An 18,975-nucleotide genomic window follows, 5' to 3' on the forward strand; every position below is an offset into this window, starting at 1 on the left:
TCAATACATGACAACAATTAAGGGAAAAATATCTCTAAAGGCTCCTCAGGGGCAATAATGACTTGTGAAATGCTGGCCCAGAAGTCTGGACGGAGGGGAGTATTTGGTGAGAAGTGACTCCCAGATAGGTCCCTGCGTGGTGCAAAAGGTTTTGGCTGGACTACTAACCTAAAGGTTGGTAGTTAGAACCCTCCCAGCATACCATGGAAGAAAGGCCTAGCAATCTGCTTCTGTAAAAGATGACAGCCAAGAAAACTCTATGGAGCAGTTCTACTCTAACAAACACATGGGGTCGCCATGAGTCAAAATCTACTCATGGCAAATGTTTTGGTTTAACTCTCAGAAGACCCCCATGCATCTATCAGTTGATCATACTGTGGAGGCTTGCCTGTTGCTGTGATACTAGAAGTTATGCCACTGGTATTCAAATAAACCAGCATAGTCACCTATGGATGACAGGTTTCAGCTGAGCTTCCAGATTAAGACAGACTAGGAAGAAGGACCTGGAGGTCCACTTCTGGGAAGAATTAGCCAGTGAAAATCTTATGAATAGCAGTGCAACATTGATAAAGGTTCAAAACATGAGCCCTTGATGTTGGAAGGCACTCACTCAAAATACGACTGGGGAGAGCTGCCTCCTCAAAGTAGAGTTGATCTTAATGATGTGGATGGAGTCAAGCTTTCAGGACCTTCTATTGTTGATGTGGGAGGACTCAAAAGGAGAAGGAAGAGCTGCAAACATCCATTAATAACCAGAACGTGGAATGTATGAAGTACGAATTTAGGAAAATTGGAAATGGTCAAAAATGAAATGGAGAGCATAAATGTCAACATCTTAGGCATTAGTGAGCTGAAATGGACTGGTACTGGCCACTTTGAATTGGATAATCTTATGGTATGCTATGGCGGGAATGACAAATTGGAGAGGAATCCTTGCATTCATTGTCAAAAAGAACATTTCAATATCTATCCTGAAGAACAATGCTGTCAGCGATAGGATAATATCCATATGCCTACATGGAACACAGGTGAATGCAAGTATTATTCAAATTTATGCACCAACCACAAAGGCCAAAGATGAAGAAATTGAAGATTTTTACCAACTTCTGCAGTCTGAAATTCATCAAACATGCAATCAGGATACATTGGTAATTACTGGTGATTGGAATGCAAAAGTTGGAAACAAAGAAGGATCGGTAATTGGAAAATATGGCCTTGGTGATAGAAACAACTGCGGAGATCACATGATAGAATTTTGGAAGACCAGTGACTTCCTCATGCAAATATCTTTTTTCACCAGCATAAATGGCGACTACACATGTCAATCTCACCAGATGGAATACACAGGAATTAAATCGACTACATCTCTGGAAACAGATGATGGAAAATCTCAATATCATCAGTCAGAACAAGGCCAGGGACCGACTGTGGATCAGACCATCAATTGCTTATATTCAAGTTCAAGTTGAAACTGAAGAAAACTGGAGCAAGTCCATGAGAGTCAAAATATGACTTGAATATATCCCACCTGAATTTAGAGACGGTCCCAAGAGTAGTTTTGAGATGTCGAACACTAATAACTAAAGACCAGAGGAATTAAGGAATGACATCAAGGACATCATACATGAAGAAAACAAGCAGTCACTAAAAAAATAGGAAAGAAAAACCGTAATGGACATCAGAAGAGACTCTGAAACCTGATCGGCATTTCTCAAGCTGAAAAACTGAAGAAAAGATTCAAGCTTCGAGTTGGAATATTGAAGGATTCTACTGGGAAAATATTAAATGACGCTGGAAGCCAGTAATTATCAATGCAACTTCATTGCATGTTTGATCAATTTCAAACTGTGGAAGTTGGTAAAAACCTTCAATTCCTTTTTCTTTGATCTTAGTGGTTGGCAGGTAAATTTGAATAATAGTCATATTATTATTAACTCATATTAACTCGTCTTCCTTGTAAGCCTACGGTTATTATCCTATCACTGACAGTATTGTACTTTAGGATAGATCTTGAAATGTTTTTAAAAATGAACACGATCCCATTCCTCTTCAATTTGTTATTCCTGGCATAGTAGACCATATGATTGTCTAATTCAAAATGGCCAATATCACTCCACTTCAGCTCAAAAACCAAAAAAAAAGAACAAAACCCGTTGCCATCGAGTTGATTCTGACTCATGGCGAACCTATAGGACAAAGTAGAACTGCCCTGTATGGTTTCCCAGGAGTGCCTGGTGGATTCAAACTGCCGACCTTTTGGTTAGCAGCCGTAGCTCTTAACCACTATGCTACCAGGGTTTCCCACTTCAGCTCACTAATACCGAAAATATCGATGTTTATGTGTTTCATTTCACTTTTGATGATTTAGTATTTTCCTAGATTCATGCTTTGTACATTCCACCTTCTGGTTACTAATGGATGTCTGCAGCTATTTCTTCTCATTTTGAGTCATGCCACACCAGCAAATGAAGGTCCCCAAAACTTGTTAAAATGCAAATTCTGATTTGGCAAGTCTGGGTGCGCTAGGATACTGCATTCTTAAGAAATTCCCAGGTGATTCTGATCCTGCTGGTCCAAAGATCACACTTTGAATAATCAGACTAGAGAGCATACAATTTTGGGTCTGTGTTTAGTTTTCCAGATAGAAGTGGCAGCAAAGGAAAGAGTGGAAGTGTTTAGAATTCCACAACTGAAGAAAAGTAGACTAAAGCAATACTTTATTAATTCCTCTACTTCCAATGAAAGGCAACATTTCTGTGTTATAGGTTTGCTGATAATTGAATGGTGGTTTTGCCTCTGTCCCGGTAGGTATTTCATTCACATGGAATCAGCAAATCAAACACATGTTTCAGAATTTCTTCTTCTGGGATTTTCAGTGAAGTTAGAGATTCAGCTCATTCTCTTTGGGCTGTTCCTATCCATTTACCTGGTCACCTTCACTGGGAACTTACTGATCATCCTGGCCATCAGTGCTGAGTCCCAACTCCACACACCTATGTACTTCTTCCTCTCCAACTTGTCCTTTGCTGACATCTGTTTCACCTCTACCACTATACCAAAGATGCTGGTGAATATCAAGATGCAGAGCAAATCCATCCTCTATGAAGGCTGCCTCACCCAGATTTTTTTTTTTCATTGTTTTTGGATGCCTGGACAATTTACTCCTGACCGTGATGGCCTATGACCGCTTCGTGGCAATCTGTCACCCCCTGAACTACACAGTCATCATGAACCCCCGGCTCTGTGGACAGCTGATTCTGGGGTCCTGGTGCCTCAGTGTCATGGGATCCATGCTAGAAATTTTGCCAGTTTTGAAGCTGTCCTTCTGCACATACACAGAAATCCCCCACTTTTTTGTGATCTTCCTGAAGTCCTGAAGCTCACCTGTTCTGACACCCTAATCAATAACATTGTGGTGTACTTGGTGACTGGCTTCCTGGCCTTCATTCCTTTCACTGGAATACTTTTCTCTTATTCTCAGATTGCCTCCTCCATATTGACAATTTCATCAGCCGGAGGGAAGTATAAAGCTTTTTCCACTTGTGGGTCTCACCTCTCTGTTGTCTCCTTATTCTGTGGCACAGGCCTTGGGGTCTACCTCAGCTCTGCAGCCACACCGACCTCTAGAACAAGTCTGATGGCTTCGGTGATGTATACCATGATCACACCCATGTTGAATCCCTTCATCTACAGTCTAAGGAACAGGGACATTAAAGGGGTACTGGGGAGGCTCCTTGGAAGGGCAGCTGCCTCTCAGTGATGGATCTGTTGGAGGACCATCATGAGTAGCAGGGCTAACACCACTGATGGCCAGAAATCCTGGCCACTTTCACCCAACAGTTTGACGCTGTGTAGTTTTATATGTTTTATGCAACTCTTTCCTTGGGTCTTCCTTTGGTGTCTTTCCTATGCTCTCTACTGATCATAAAGTTATATATTAGGTGCCCCTTTTCACTTTCTCATAGATTTTAGATGTATCCAAGCAGCAGTTTATCCTCTTTTATTTTTGTTATCACTATAATTTACCAGGTCTTGATTTTCACCATTTTTTAAGACACTTTTTCATCAGTAACACCTTCAAATGCACACTATGGTTGAAGCACTGAACCTGGCCCTTTACCTGTTTTTGTAAATGAAGTTTTATTGGAACACATCCATGCATATCGGTGTATGTGCTGTCTATGGCTGCCTTCCTGTTGCAACAACAAAGCTGTGTCATTGCCGCAGAAAGTACCTGTCCTGCAAAGCCTGACATACATATTTACCATCTGGCTCTTTACTGAAAAGGTTACCAATACTTTGAATTAAAGTATTCCCATCTCTTCTATTCTGAACTTTCTTCCTTAAGCATCTCAGGATAACACCAATATTCTATAGTAGTAACATGAAATTCTACACAAAACTCCTTTCTTGCAATTAATATATGTGATTAGAATTTTTTTTTTCTGTATATGTGCTTCAGTAAATCAAACAATAAATGGTACTTTTCCTAATAACCTAAATAGGAATTAGCGTAGAGGCTGGAACTTTGTATTTTTTTATATCTTCATATTCCTTCTACCAACAAAATCTCTGAAACAGAAAAAAAGTGAAATAATTTTTTGAATGAATAAATCTAAATTAGTTTAAATTCTAGCTTCCGTTATGCTGTGTCATGGATTCAAAATCATATCTATAGACTGAGGACTCCAAAATGCCTATCTCCAGATAGGATCATTCCAGATTTATAGATCCTCCACGTGGATGTTTAATAGCTACATCAAGTTCGATATGTCCAAAATCCTAATCTTTGTTTTTGTTATTAGGTCTCATCCAGTCGATTCTGACTCATAGCAACCCTATGTACAACAGAACAAAAAACTGCCCGGTCCTGCACATCTTCACAATTGCTGTTATGCTTGAGCTCATTGTTGCAGCCACTTTGTCAATGTAGCTCATTTTGGGTCTTCCTCTCTTTCGCTGACCCTTTATTTTATGGAGCACGATGTCCTTCTCCAGGGACTGGTCCCTCGTTGTAGCATGGCCAAAATAATATGAGACAAAGTCTTGACATTTCAGCTCCTAAGGAATTTATAACATTTGGTTGCCAACACCATGATGTGTCAACATTTTTCCCTTCTCAACCTTGAGTTTCCCATTATCAGCTTTCCTGTCTCCTTCTGCCTTCTATTCCTTGCCCCTGGTCTGATGTGCCTATCTAGTCTCATTTTGTTTTATCTGCCGGTCTAGTCTTTGGCTGAAGGGAGAACCTCAGGAGTGACTTTAGTATTGAGCTAAGAGGGAGTCTTGGGGCCATACTTCACGCATGTTTTTGATAGACAAAGACTCCATCTCAAATGTTTACGAAATGCCCAGCGAAGAGTACACTGATCAATGGAGCTCAGAAACAGGGAGAAAAGAACACCAGGAGGAAGGGCCCAGGGGAGGGGACACACATATCTAGAACCAAGATGCTCCCAAGGGTAAAACTACTACCAGTCTAGAGTTCCTTTCTATATGAATTCTCTCTCATGGGAACCAAATTGTTCAGAGAATATAGCAGCAATAGAACAATTAATTTAAAGAGGCTTTGTGAGAATTCAACTTCTGAGGCCTCAGAAATGTGAAATATACTATCTACCCCCAAACCTACAGTTTAAATGTCCCAGAAAGGAGGGAGCTCAGCTGTGCCCTTTCAGAGAAAGAATGGTTGAGATCACCACCCTGCCAGTCCTTGGAGCTGAGTTGAACCTCCATCACACAGGGAAGAAAATGTCCTCAGGGAAGGTCTCCTAAGTGTCAGCTATGGGAGACAGGTATGGAGGCAGGCAGAGCTCTCAGACAAGTTCTGGTGGTACAAATGGGCATAATATGACAATAGAGTGTCTGTTCAAGTAAAGATTCTATATAAAACTGAAAAGAAAACCTAAAGACTGAAAGAAAAAATTTGGAATCCATATATCAGACAAATGCCTTTTGCTGTTGTTAGGTGCTGTCGAGTCAGTACTCACTCACATTGACCCTATGTACAACAAAATGAAACACTGCATGCTGCTGTACCACCCTCACAATCATTGCTATGTTTGAGCCCGTTGTTGCAGCCACTGTGTCAAGCCATATCATTGAGTGTCTTCCTCTTTTTTGCTGACGCTATATTTTATCAAGCGTGATGTCCTCTTCCAGGGACTGGTCTCTCCTAACACATCCAAAGTACATGAGACGAAGTCTTGCTATCCTTCTAAGGAGAATTCTGACTGTATTTCTTCTAGACAAATTTGTTCATTTATCTGGCAGTCTATGGTATATTCAATGTTCTTCACCAATACCATAATTCAAAGGCATCAACCCTTCTTCTGTCTTCCTTATTCATTCATCTCACATACTTTGGACACATTAACAGGACAGACCAGTCCCTGGAGAAGGACATTATAGTTGGTAAAGTAGATGGTCAACTAAAAAGAGGAAGACCTTCAATGAGATGGATTGACACATTGGCTGCAAGAATGTGCTCATATATAACAATGATTGTGAGAATGGTGCAGGACCAGGAAGTGTTTTGTTCTGTTATACTGAGAATGGTGCAGGACCAGGAAGTGTTTTGTTCTGTTATACATAGAGTCACTATGAGTCACAACTGACTCGATGGCATTTAATAATAAGAAAATACCAATCAAAAATTTTGTATCCACATTGAGATCTGCTGTTTCCATTACCTGGAAGATTTAGTACAAGAAAAAAGAAAAGTAAAATGTCTCATAAATAACTTTATGTACATGACTTTAGCTATTTCATTAAATTTTATATATTAATAACACATATATTGTCTGTCAGTTCCACTACACTATCAGTTTATTGCAGTGTGGTGGCTTGTGTGTTGCTGTGACACTGGAAGTTTTGGCATCAGTATTTCAAATGCCAGAGGGACACCCTTGGTGGACAGGTTTCCCCAGAGCCTCCAGACTAAGACAGAATAGGAAGAAGGGCCTGGCAGTCTACTTCTGAAAAAACTGACCAGTGAGAACCTTATGAATAGCAAGAGGACATTGATATAGTGCCTGAAGATGAGTCCCTCAAGTTGGAAGGCATTCAGAATATGACTGGGGAAGAGCTGCTTCCTCAAAGTAGAGTCGACTGTAATGACATGGATGGAATCAAGCTTTGGGACTTCCATTTGCTGATGTAGCACAACCCAAAATGAGAAGAAACAGCTGTAAATATCCATTAATAATTGGAACATGGAATATAAAAAGTATGAATCTAGGAAAATGTAAGTTGTTAAAAATGAAATGGAACACATAAATATCAATACCCCAAGCATTAAAAAAAAGAGCTGAAATGGCCTGGTATTGGCCATTTTGAATCAGACAATCATATGGTCTACTATTCTGGGAATGGCAGATTGAAGAGGAATGGCATAACCTTCATCGTCAAAAAAAAAAAAAAAAAAAAAAAATGCAAGATCTATCCTGAAATACAATGCTGCCAGTGATCGGATAAAATTCATGCACCTACAAGTTAGATGAGTTAATACGACTATTTTTTTTCAAATTTATGCACCAACTATTAAGGTCAAAGATGAAGAAACTGAAGGTTTTTTTTCCAACTTCTGAAGTCTGAAATTGATCAAGCGTGCAATCAAGGTGTATTGATAATTACTGGCAACTGGAATGCAAAAGTTGGAAACAAAGTAGAAGGATTGGTAGTTGGAAAACATGGCCTTGGTGATAGAAATGATGTTGGGGATCCCATGGTAGAATTTTGCAAGACCAACGACTTCTTCATTGCAAATACGTTTTTTCAACAACATAAACAGTGACTATACACTTGGACCTCGCCGGATGGAATACACAGGAATCAAATCGAAGAGGGAAAATCTCAATATCATCAGTCAGAGCAAGGCCAGGGGCTGACTGCAGAACATACCATCAATTACTCATGTGCAAGTTCAAGGTGAAACCAAAGAAAATTAGAACAAGTCCAGGAGAGCCAAAGTACCACCTTGAGTATATCCTACATGAATTTAGAGACCATCTGAAAAATAGATTCTATGTATTGAACACTAATGACTAAAGACCAGACAAGTTGTGGAAGGACATCATACGTGAAGATGCAAGAGGTCATTAAAAAAGACAGGAAAGAAAGAAAAGACCAAGATGGATGTCAGAAGAGACCCTGAAAATTGTTCTTGTATGTCTAGTGCTAAAGCGAAAGGAAGAAATGATGAAGTAAAAGAGCTGAACAGAAGATTTCAAAGGGCACCTTGAGAGGACAAAGTATTATAATAAAATGTGAAAACACCTGGAGCTAGAATACCAAAAGGGAAGAACACGCTCAGTATTTCTCAAGCTGGAAGAACTGAAAAAAAAAAAAAAATCAAGCCTAGAGTTACAATATTGAAAGATTCTAACTAAGAGCGAAATACTGAATGACACAGGAAACATCAAAAGAAGATGGAAAGAATACACAGGGTTACTGTACCAAAAAGAATTGGTTGACATTCAACCATTTCAGGAGGTAACATATGATCAAGAACTGATGGTACTGAAGGAAGAAGTCCAAGCTGCACCGAAGGCTTTCGCATAAAACAAGGCTCCAGGATTTAACAGAGTACTAACTGAAATGTTTCAACAAACAGATGCAGCTCTGAAGTGCACACTCACCCATGCCAAGAAATTTGGAAGACAGCTACCTGGCCATCTAACTGGAAGAGATCCACATTTGTACCCATTTCAAAGAAAGGTGACCCAACAGAATGCAGAAATTAGCAAACAATATCATTAATATCACACACAAGTAAAATTTCGCTGAAGATCAGTCAAAAGTGATTACAACAGTACGTCCACAGGGAACTGTCAGAAATTCAAACCAGATTCAGAGAGGAATGTTTAACAAGGAATATAATTGCTGATGTCAGATGGATCCTGGCTGAAAGCAGGGAATATCAGAAAGAGGTTTCCCTGTATTCTACTGACTATGAAAAGGCATTAGATTGTGTGGATCATTACAAATTATAGATAATATGGCAAAGAATGGAAATTCCAGAACACTTAATTGTGCTCATGAGGAACCTGTACTTAAGCCAACAGGCAGTCGTTCCAGCAGAACAAGGGATACTGTGTGATTTAAAGTCAAGAAAGGTGTGTATCAGGGTTTTACCTGTTCACTGTAATTACTCAATCTGTATGTTGAGCAAATAATCCAAGAAGCTGGACTATATGAAGAAGAATGGGGCATCAGGATTGGAGGAAGACTAATTAACCTGCGATATGTGGTTGGTACAACCTTGCTTGCTAAAAGTCAAGAGGACTTGACACTCTTATTTATGAAGATCAAAGATCACAGCCTTCAGTCTGAATCACACCTCAAATTAAAGAAAACAAAAATCTTCACAATTGAACCACTAAGCAACATCCCAATAAATGGAGAAAAGATTGAACTTGTCAATGATTTCATTTTACTTGCAACCATCCACAAGCAATGTTCGTGGAGGCAGCAGTCAAGAAATCAAACGATGCATTGCACTGGGTGAATGTGCTGCAAAATATCTCTTTAAAGGCTTAAAAAGCACAGGATAGAAGCATGGGTGGCAAGACTGGCTCATATACTTTGGACATGTTATCAGCAGGGGCCAGTCTCTGGAGGACATCATGCTTGGTCTAGTAGATAGTCAATGAAAAAGAAGAAGACCCTCAAGAAGATGGATTGACGCAGTGGCTACAAAAATGGGCTCAAGCATAACAAGGATTGTGAGGATGATGCAGGAACTGACAGTGTTTTGTTCTGTCGTACATAGGGTTGCTATGAGTCGGAATCAAGTTGACGGCACCTAACAACAATTGATAATAATTGGATATATTCTGTTTAATAAGATATTAAAAATAATTCCACACTTACATTTTGAATTTGTAATCTGGCTACTAAATTTTTTAAAATTACATCTGTGGCTTACATTACATTTGTATTAGACAGGACTGGTCTAGAACAAATGTCCACTTTTCATGAACCATATACTTGATATGGGCCTAATATCCAAAATATATATAAAGCTTCTACAAGTTAACAAAAAAAAGATAATCTAATAAAAAAATAGGCAAAGGATTGGAACAGACATTTCACCAGTGAGGATACTCAGATGATCACCAAGCACGTGAAAAGTTGCTCAACATCATTAGTCATTAAAGAAGTGCAAATCAAAATCACAAAGAGATATCTCTTCACTCTCACAAGGATGGTTAAGATAAAAAAAAAAAAAAGAAAACATAAAAATCCATCCACATATGAGCAGCTGATATTTGACAAAGACCCAGTGTCAGTTAATTGGGGAAAATATAGTCTTTTTAACAAACGGTGCTGGCATAACTGGATAGCCATCTGCAAAAAAATGAAACAGGACCCATACCTCACACCATGCACAAAAACTAACTCCAAGTGGATCAAAGACCTAAACATAAAGTCTAAAACAATAAAGATCATGGAAGAAAAAATAGGGACAACGTTAGGAGCCCTAATACAAAGCATAAACAGAATACAAAACATTACTAAAAATGCCAAAGAGAAACCAGGTAACTGGGAGCTCCTAAAAATCAAACACCTATGCTCATCTAAAGACTTCACCGAAAGAGTAAAAAGACCACCTACTGACTGGGAAAAAAAATTCAGCTACGACATCTCCGACCAGCGCCTGATCTCTAAAAATCTACAAGATTCTGCTAAAATTCAACTACAAAAAGACAAACAACCCAATTAAAAATTGGGGAAAGGATATTAACAGGCACTTCTTTTTTTTCACTAAAGAAGACATTCAGGCGGCTAACAGATACTTGAGGAAATGCTCTCGACCATTAGCCATTAGAGAGATGCAAATTAAAACTACAATGAGATTCCATCTCACTCCAACAAGGCTGGCATTAATCCAAAAAACACAAAGTAATAAATGTTAGAGAGACCGTGGAGAGATTATACACTGCTGGTGGGAATGTAAAATGGCACAACCACTTTGGAAATCGAATTGGTGTTTCCTTAAAAAGCTAGAAATAGAACTACCATACAACCCTGCCATACCACTACTTGGAATATATCTTAGAGAAATAAAAGCCCTTACATGAACAGATATATGCACACCCATGTTTATTGCAGCACTGTTACAATAGCAAAAAGATGGAATCAACCAAGGTGCCCATCAATGGATGACTGGATAAATAAATCATGGTATATTCACGCAATGGAATACTACTCATCGATAAAGAACAGTGTTGAATCTGTGAAACATTTTATAACATGGAGGAATCTGGAAGGCATTATGCTGAGTGAAATTCGTCAGTTGCAAAAGGGCAAATATTGTATAAGACCACTAGTATAAGACCTTGAGAAATAGTTTAAACTGAGAAGAACATATTCCTTTGTGGTTACGAGAGGAGGAGGGAGAGAGGATGGGAGAGGGGCACTTACTAATTAGTAGATAATAACTAGGTGTTTTTTTTTTAACTAGGTGAAGGGAAGGACAACTCAATACAGGGGAGGTCAGCACAACTGGACTAAACCAAAAGCAAAGAAGTTTCCTGAATAAACTGAAAGCTTTGAAGGTCAGCAAATCCTCTAGTGAATTTTTCATTTTGGTTATTGTACTTTCTACTTCCAAAATTTGTTTGCTTCCTTTTTATAATTCATACCTCTTTATTGATGTTCTCACTTTCTTGTTATTGTTAGTCGCTGACTCCATGTATGCGGTGGAACTACTCCATAGGGATTTCGAGGTAGTGACCTTTTGAAAGCAGATTGCCAGGATTCTCTCTGAGGTGCCTCTGGGTGGGCTCAAACAGCCAACTTTTCACCTACTAATTGAGTGCTTAACCTTTTGTGCCACTTAAGGACTCCACTCATTTTATTAAAACATTGTTTTCCTTAGTTCATTGACTATGTTTTCCTTTAGCTCTTTTTCTCTAGCCCACTGTGAGACTATGGGCTGCCACCCCTAAAAGACTGCCCCCTAACCAGGGAGCAGTTGAGGCATGGGCAAGTAGAAAATCTGACAAAGCTTTCCTATCATTTTAAAGCTACCTTTTCCCTGACTTTGTGTTTGTATCATTGCTGTAAACCTTTGAATGGTTCTGAAGTTCTTACAGAGTTGAACATTATTGGCTTGTTTTTTTTACTTTTTTAAAACAATTTATTATGCTTTAGGTGAAAGTTTACAGCTCAAGTTAATTTCTCATTCAAAATTTATACGCATAGTGTCCTATGACATTGGTTCCAATCCCCACAATGTGACAGCACACTTCCCCTTTCCACCCCAGGTTTGCTGGGCCCGTTCATCCAGTTCCTGTCCCTTTCTGCCTTGTCTTGCCTCACTTGTGTTACTTTTTGTTTTATAAAAACTGTCTAATCTTTGTTTGAAAAGGGGCTTCAGGAGTGGTTTCAGTTCTGAGTTAGCGGTGTCTGGAGGCCATAGTCTTAGGGATTCCTCCAGTCTTTGTAAGACCAGCAAGTCTGGTCTTTTTTTTTTTTGTGAATTTGAATTCTGTTCTACATTTTGCTCTTATTCTACCTGGAGCTCTCTGTCATGATCCCTGTCATAGCATTCGGTGGCAGTAGCCAGGCACAATTTATTTCTTCTGGGTTCAGGTTGGTGGAGTCTCTCGTTCATGTGGTCCTTTAGTCTCTTGGGCCAACTATTTTCCTTGTGTCTTTGGTTTTCTTCATTCTCCTTTTCTCTAGATGGTGTGGGACCAATAGATGTATCTTAGATGGCTGCTTGCAAGCTTTTAAGACCTTGGACACTACACACCAAAGTGGGATGTGTGGTCCCCAGCCTCAGCTGCTCAGTCCCTCAGAGTGTTTGGATGTGTCTAGGAAACTTCTATGCTTTTGCCTTTGTCCACTTGTGCTTACTTCCCCTGTATTGTGTGTTGTCTTTCCCTTCGCCAAAGTTGACACTTCTCTACTGTCTAGTTTGTGATCTTCCCTTCCCGTCCCTCCCCACCTTTGTAACCATCAGAATTTTTTTTTTTCTGTGTAAACCTTGAGTTCTTATAATCGTGGTCTCATACAATATTTGTCCTTTTGTGACTGACTTATTTCACTCAACATAGTGCCCTCCAAATTCATCCATGTTGTGAAACATTTCCTGGATTCATCATGGTTCTTTATTGTTGCATAGTATTCCCTTGTGTATATGTACCATAATTTATTTATCCATTCATGTCTTGATGGGCATTTAGGTTGTTTCCATCTTTTTGCTATTGTGAATAGTGCTGCAGTGAACATGGGAAGGCATATGTCTATTGGTGTGATGACATTCATTTCTCTCAGGTATATTCCTAGGAGTGGGATTGCTGGGTCATATGGTATTTCCATTTCTAGCTTTTTAAGGAAGCATCATATCATTTTCCAAAGTGGTATTAACCGTTTTACATTCCCGCCAGCAATGCGTAAGAGTTCCAGCCTCTTTGCCACCTCCCCAACATTTGTTATTTTGTGTTTTTTGGATTAGTGCCAGTATTGTCAGGGTGAGATGGTATCTCATTGTAGTTTTGATTTGCATTTCTCTAACGGCTAATGACCTTGAGCATTTCCTCATGTGTTTATTGGCCACCTGAATGCCTTCTTTGAAGTGTCTGCTCATATCCTTTGTCCATTTTTTTAATTGGATTGTCTTTTTGTTATTGAGATGTTGAAGTATTTTGTAGATTTTAGAGATGAGACCCTTGTGTTCCTTGTCTTTTCAGCTTCTGCTGCCTGACTCCTTGGCCTCTTGAGCCTTTTTGGCTTGGCCCGGTGTCTACCCTGTTCAGGCAAGTGTTCCAAAGCTCTTTAGCTCTACTGATAATGCCTGAAGGCAGCCACTCCACCAGTAAACATCGGTCTGAAGGCACTCAGCTCTCTTGCTCCCAGAGTCAGCAAGCCTTCCTCCACTGATAAGTGTTCCAAGGCACCCTAATCTGCAAGGAAGCCTCCTGTCCAAAGGCCCTCAGCTCTCTCGCTTCCTGGGTTGGCTCCCCCACAATCTTGCGCCAGTCTCCTGGTTCTGCTGCTGCCATTTCCCTGCCCCTGCTTCTCGCCCTATGCACTATCTCCGTTGTTATAGCTCTCCTCAGCTCTTTGTAATCCTTTGCCAGCATTGTCTTTGATGTCCATAATTCCATGAACAGTCTCTTCAAGGCAATCTTGGATTTTGGATTTTGCTATTAGACACCTGAAAACTTTTCCAGCCTCTACCCATTCAGTTTCAAAACTGCTTCCACATTTTAGATATTTGTTAGGGCAGCACCCCACTCTCAGTACCAAATTGTTTTCTAGTGCTGCTATAAGATAAATTTATTCTCTCACATTCTTTTACCACAACAATGAGGAATAAATTTGTGAAGGGAGCCCCCAGCATCCTTGAAGACTGCTGTGATTGCTATTCTGTGTAACTCAGATTTGACAGTGGGAACTGCCTTATCTGGATTAAGACGCCTAACTACAATGGGGCTGATTGGATCCCATGGTGGTAGAGGCCAAGTGGCAGCACTCAAATGACAAAGACAAGGTGTGTGTGGTTACTGTAATGGACAACAGAGTGAAAGCAGTAATCAGAGTCGTCTGACTTGTATGGACTTATGGTATTGGCTACTTAGTCATGGTGTGCGTAGGATTGAAATAGGTTACCTACTAAATATTTACTTGATTTGTACAAGTGGATGAATTCTAGAGCAGGTGAACAGCATTCTAACTTGAATCACCAGAATAGTGTCATGGCTCCTCAGTCAGTTCCCAGACTTTAGTGAGTTTTCAGACTCAAAATCCCTTGAATTAAGGGAAGGCCAGGTCGCCTTGAGAAAGGACCCCATCACACTGCCAAAAATTTGTACTGTTAATCTTTCTTCCAGCCTTTCCCAAAAGGATCCACAGTGTTTTACTAGAGTGACTGTTCATCAGACTTTTTGGGGATTACTAGATACTGGCTCTGAACTGACACTAATTCCAGGAGACCCAAAATGTCACTGTAGCCCACAAGTCAGAGTGGCAGCATATGGAGGTCAGGTTGTTAACGGAGTCTTAGCTCATGTACGTCTCACAGTAGGTCCAGTGGGCCCCCGAAACCCATCCTGTTGTGAATTCCCTAGTTCCAGAATGCATAATTGGAATAGATATACTCAGCAACTGGGAGAACCCCCACATTGGATCCCTGACAAATGTAATTAAGGCTATTATGGTAGGAAACGCCAAGTGGAAGCCATTAGAACTGCCCCTACCTAGGAAATTAGCAAACCAAAAGCAGTACTGTATTCCTGGAAGGATTGCAGAGATTATGCCACCATCACAGACTTAAAGGATGCAGGGGTGGTGATTCTAACCACATCCGCATTCAATTTGCCTATTTGGCCTGTGCAAAATACAGATGGATCTTGGAGAATGATAGTGGCTTGTCAAAAACTTAACCAGATGGTGAGTGCAATTGCAGCTGCTGTTCCAGATGTGGTTTCATTGCTTGAGCAAGTTAATACATCTTTGGTACCTAGTATGCACCCACTGATTTGGCCAATGTCTTTTTTTCCATACCTCTTTCAAAGGACCACCAAAAGCAGTTTGCCTTCAGCTGGCAAGGCCAAAAGTACACCTTCAGTGTCCTACCTCAGGGCTAAATCAACTGTCCAGCCCTATGTCATAACTTAATTTGTGAAGGGACAGTGCCGATGGCCAAAGTCTAAGTAGAACATAGAACCTTGTGTGACCTCCCTATGAATTTTCAGTTCCCCAAGACTTTCAGCCTCATTCATACTTTTGCACACATTGGGAAAAACGGTACCTTGCTGATCCTGAATGTGTGTGATGTTTTAGGACTCAGTGGTCTTTGAGGATGTAGCTGTGGAATTTACCCAGAAAGAGTGGGCTTTGCTGGATTTTTCTCAGAGGAAACTCTACACAGATGTGATGATGGAAACCTTTAGGAACCTGGACTTAGGTAAGGATGGCTTCATTTTTCTTGTTTATTTATTTCGTGAATAAATATATTGTACTCATCGACCTTCTAGGATTTGGATTGAGGAACTGGAATACATTGGTAAGCATGACAGGCATTTTCACTGCCCTCATGGGGCTTAGGGAACCCCTGTTGGCATAGTGGTTAAGTGCTATGGCTGCTAATCAAAAGGCTGGCAGTTCAGATCCACCAGGCGCTCCTTGGAAACTCTATGGGGCAGTTCTACTCTGTCCTGTACAGTTGTTATGCGTCAAAATTGACTTGACGGCAATGGGCTTGGTTTTTAATGAGTATGGGACTTAGTAGCTTCCTTATGATAGTAAAAATCTGTGTATTAAACTGACTGTTGTTGTTAAAAGCCTTGAGGCCTCTTTAAGTGTTTTAAGTGTGAGCATTGGCTTCAGGGTTTACTTTGTGCCAAAGAGAAATTTGTGGTTTGGGACCTTCTTAGTGTTTTACCATGTTTATTACAAATTTAATGTGATTATTTTGTGAAAAAATACATTCACACCTGTGTGTCTATAGAGACAGTGGAGACCAGAGTGTTGGTTCAACATCAGAGAAGTGTACTTGTCTGTCTTCCCTCATGATCTGTCTTTCCCTGTGAGAACCATGTCAACCACACTAATTTTCCTCCCTGAGAAGCAAAGGGAAGATCTTAGAAGAATGGAGATAGGACTTATCCAGAACTGTACTATCAGGGAGCACCAGGAAGGCAAGAATCCTTTGAAGGACCAGTCCTGCTGGGATGAAATTACATTAAAAGAAATCAATTTGAAAAAATCTCTTTTGCTTTGAGGAAGTGGACTTACACATGAACCTGAGCTGACTTTTTTGAGTTTTCATCAACCATCTCATGCCTTGTTTGTTTGTGGGAGCAGACCTCCTCCATTTCCTGTTTTAATACTATCTTTATGCACTTGCATTGTTTGTGATACTTTTTAATTTTGCATTCCTAATTACACTCTACTTATCTCACCACTGGGAACCCTGGTGGTGTAGTAGTTAAGAGCTACAGCTGCCAACCAAAAGGTTGGCAGTTTGAATCCACCAGGCGCACCTTGGAAACTCTATGGGGCACTTCTACTCTCTCCTCTAGGGTCACTATGAGTTGGAATCAACTCAACGGCAATGGTTTGGTTCAGTTTTTTGGTATGTCATGATCACTGTGAATTGTCATGGAATTATTTCTTAGTAAATTTCTTAACTGTCTTGACCATTGCCAAAGTCCTGTAACAGTCGGACGCCTCACTTTTTTCTCATGTGTCTGTTCCTCATAAAATTTGCTTACTGTTTTTTTTTTTTGTTTGTTTTCATCTGTGAAACTCCACTTAAAATTGTTTGTTTTGAAACAGGATAACAGTGGACAAATGTCCATGAAGAAAGATTCCTGGTCCTCCATGTTAGGAGAAATCTGTGAATTCCATGCCATTGAACTTCAACACAACAACCAGGGAAGGTACATGAGGTGAGTTATTATTCACATGACAGTGAACAGTGCCTCAGGAGAGTCTTAGGCTGTTGTGATATTTGTGTGTGTGTGTGTGTAAGAGTAGCTCTAAAGTGGTGTGTTCACATAATTTTCACAACACAGTATTTCCATAAATGTGAATCAGTTATTGAGTATTTGAAACATATTTCACTTGTACCTAATTACTAGAAAGCTCCATTATTTAGAAACACTGTGAGTATAATGGTAGTACCTTCTGTGAGATGATTCAACCTATGCAACACGAGACAACTCAGGGCAAAAAACACATTGTGTATAGTAATTGTGAAATGGTAAAACTTTAATTCTAACAACATGCTTCCTATTTTTAACAGAATATATTCAGTAGAGAGCCTCTGTGAAAGTAATGATGGTAAAGTAAATAAAGTTGAAGCAGATAATCAGTGTGGAAAAACTTTCAGCTGGATTGGGAATTTTACTAGCCTCAGAAGAATTGCTGGAGTAAATCGATTGGATCCCTTGAGTGTGGAAAAGCCTTTATGGATCATTTGTCATTTAAAAATCATATCAGATCTCACACTGGATACACACCTTATCAGTGTAAGGAATGTGGAGAAGGCTGCACTTGTCCTTACCTAAAACTTCATGTGAAACTTTGTAAATGTAAGGATTATGGGAAACCTTGTAGTTGTTCCTTACCCCTCACTAAACATATGAGAACTCACAGTGGAGAGAGGCCTTATGAGTGTAAGGAGTGTGGGAAGGCCTTTAGTTATCTCTCAAGTCTCACTAGACATACAAGAACTCACAGTAAAGAGAGGCCTTATGAATTTAAGGAATGTGGGAAAGCCTTTTTTCAGTCCTCACACCTCAATGACCATGTTAGAACTCACAGTGGTGAGAAGCCTTACGAATGTAAGGAATGTGAGAAAGCCTTTAGTTGTTTCTCATCCTTCCGTAAACATGTTAGAACTTACCATGAAGGTAGGCCTTCTGATGGTAAGGAATGTGGGAAAGCCCTTAGTTCTCACACTTCACTGGTCATATAAGATCTCAGTGGACAGAACCTGTGGCACACTAAATTGCTGTCATATGGCCCTTCTAGCCATGGTTTTGTAACTCGCACAAAATGATTGGGTGGGACTATGCAAATAAGGTGAATGGAGCCCTTGTAGCGGATTGGTCAGTTTTGCCATATCAGTAGGTTTAAAAAGGAGCTGATCCTATAGAAGGGTAGAGGAACCTCACTACCATCAAGAAGAAAGGCCAGGAACGGAGTGCATCTTGTGAACCTGTGGTCCTTGCACTGGGAACCTTCTAGACTCAGGAGACAGAGGAGTTTAAAATTGTAGGAGGAGCGGCACGAGGCAGTGAGGAGCAGTGGCAAGCACAACAGGGGAACATACAGCACCAGAACCACATGACCGGCCCAGGATTGCATGATTGGCTTTCTGGCCCTCCGAGTGAGGCAGCCACAGTGGGCTCACCAGCCCACGGAGTGAAAGAGCTGAGTGCTTTCGGGCAGGAAGCTTTGTGGTAGAGAGGGGTGCCTCCCGGCACTAGTTGGTGGAGCTAGGCTTACTGT

The 18,975-nt window shown here is 40.3% G+C and overlaps 1 pseudogene; it reads left to right on the forward strand.

The window, feature by feature from the left end:
* Positions 1-2,821: 2,821 nt before the first annotated feature.
* Positions 2,822-3,760, forward strand: LOC126070912 (olfactory receptor 7C1-like; annotated as a pseudogene).
* The last annotated feature ends 15,215 nt before the right edge of the window (positions 3,761-18,975 follow it).

Source organism: Elephas maximus, chromosome 3 (assembly GCF_024166365.1).
Source record: "Elephas maximus indicus isolate mEleMax1 chromosome 3, mEleMax1 primary haplotype, whole genome shotgun sequence".
In the NCBI taxonomy this organism is placed as follows: domain Eukaryota; kingdom Metazoa; phylum Chordata; class Mammalia; order Proboscidea; family Elephantidae; genus Elephas; species Elephas maximus.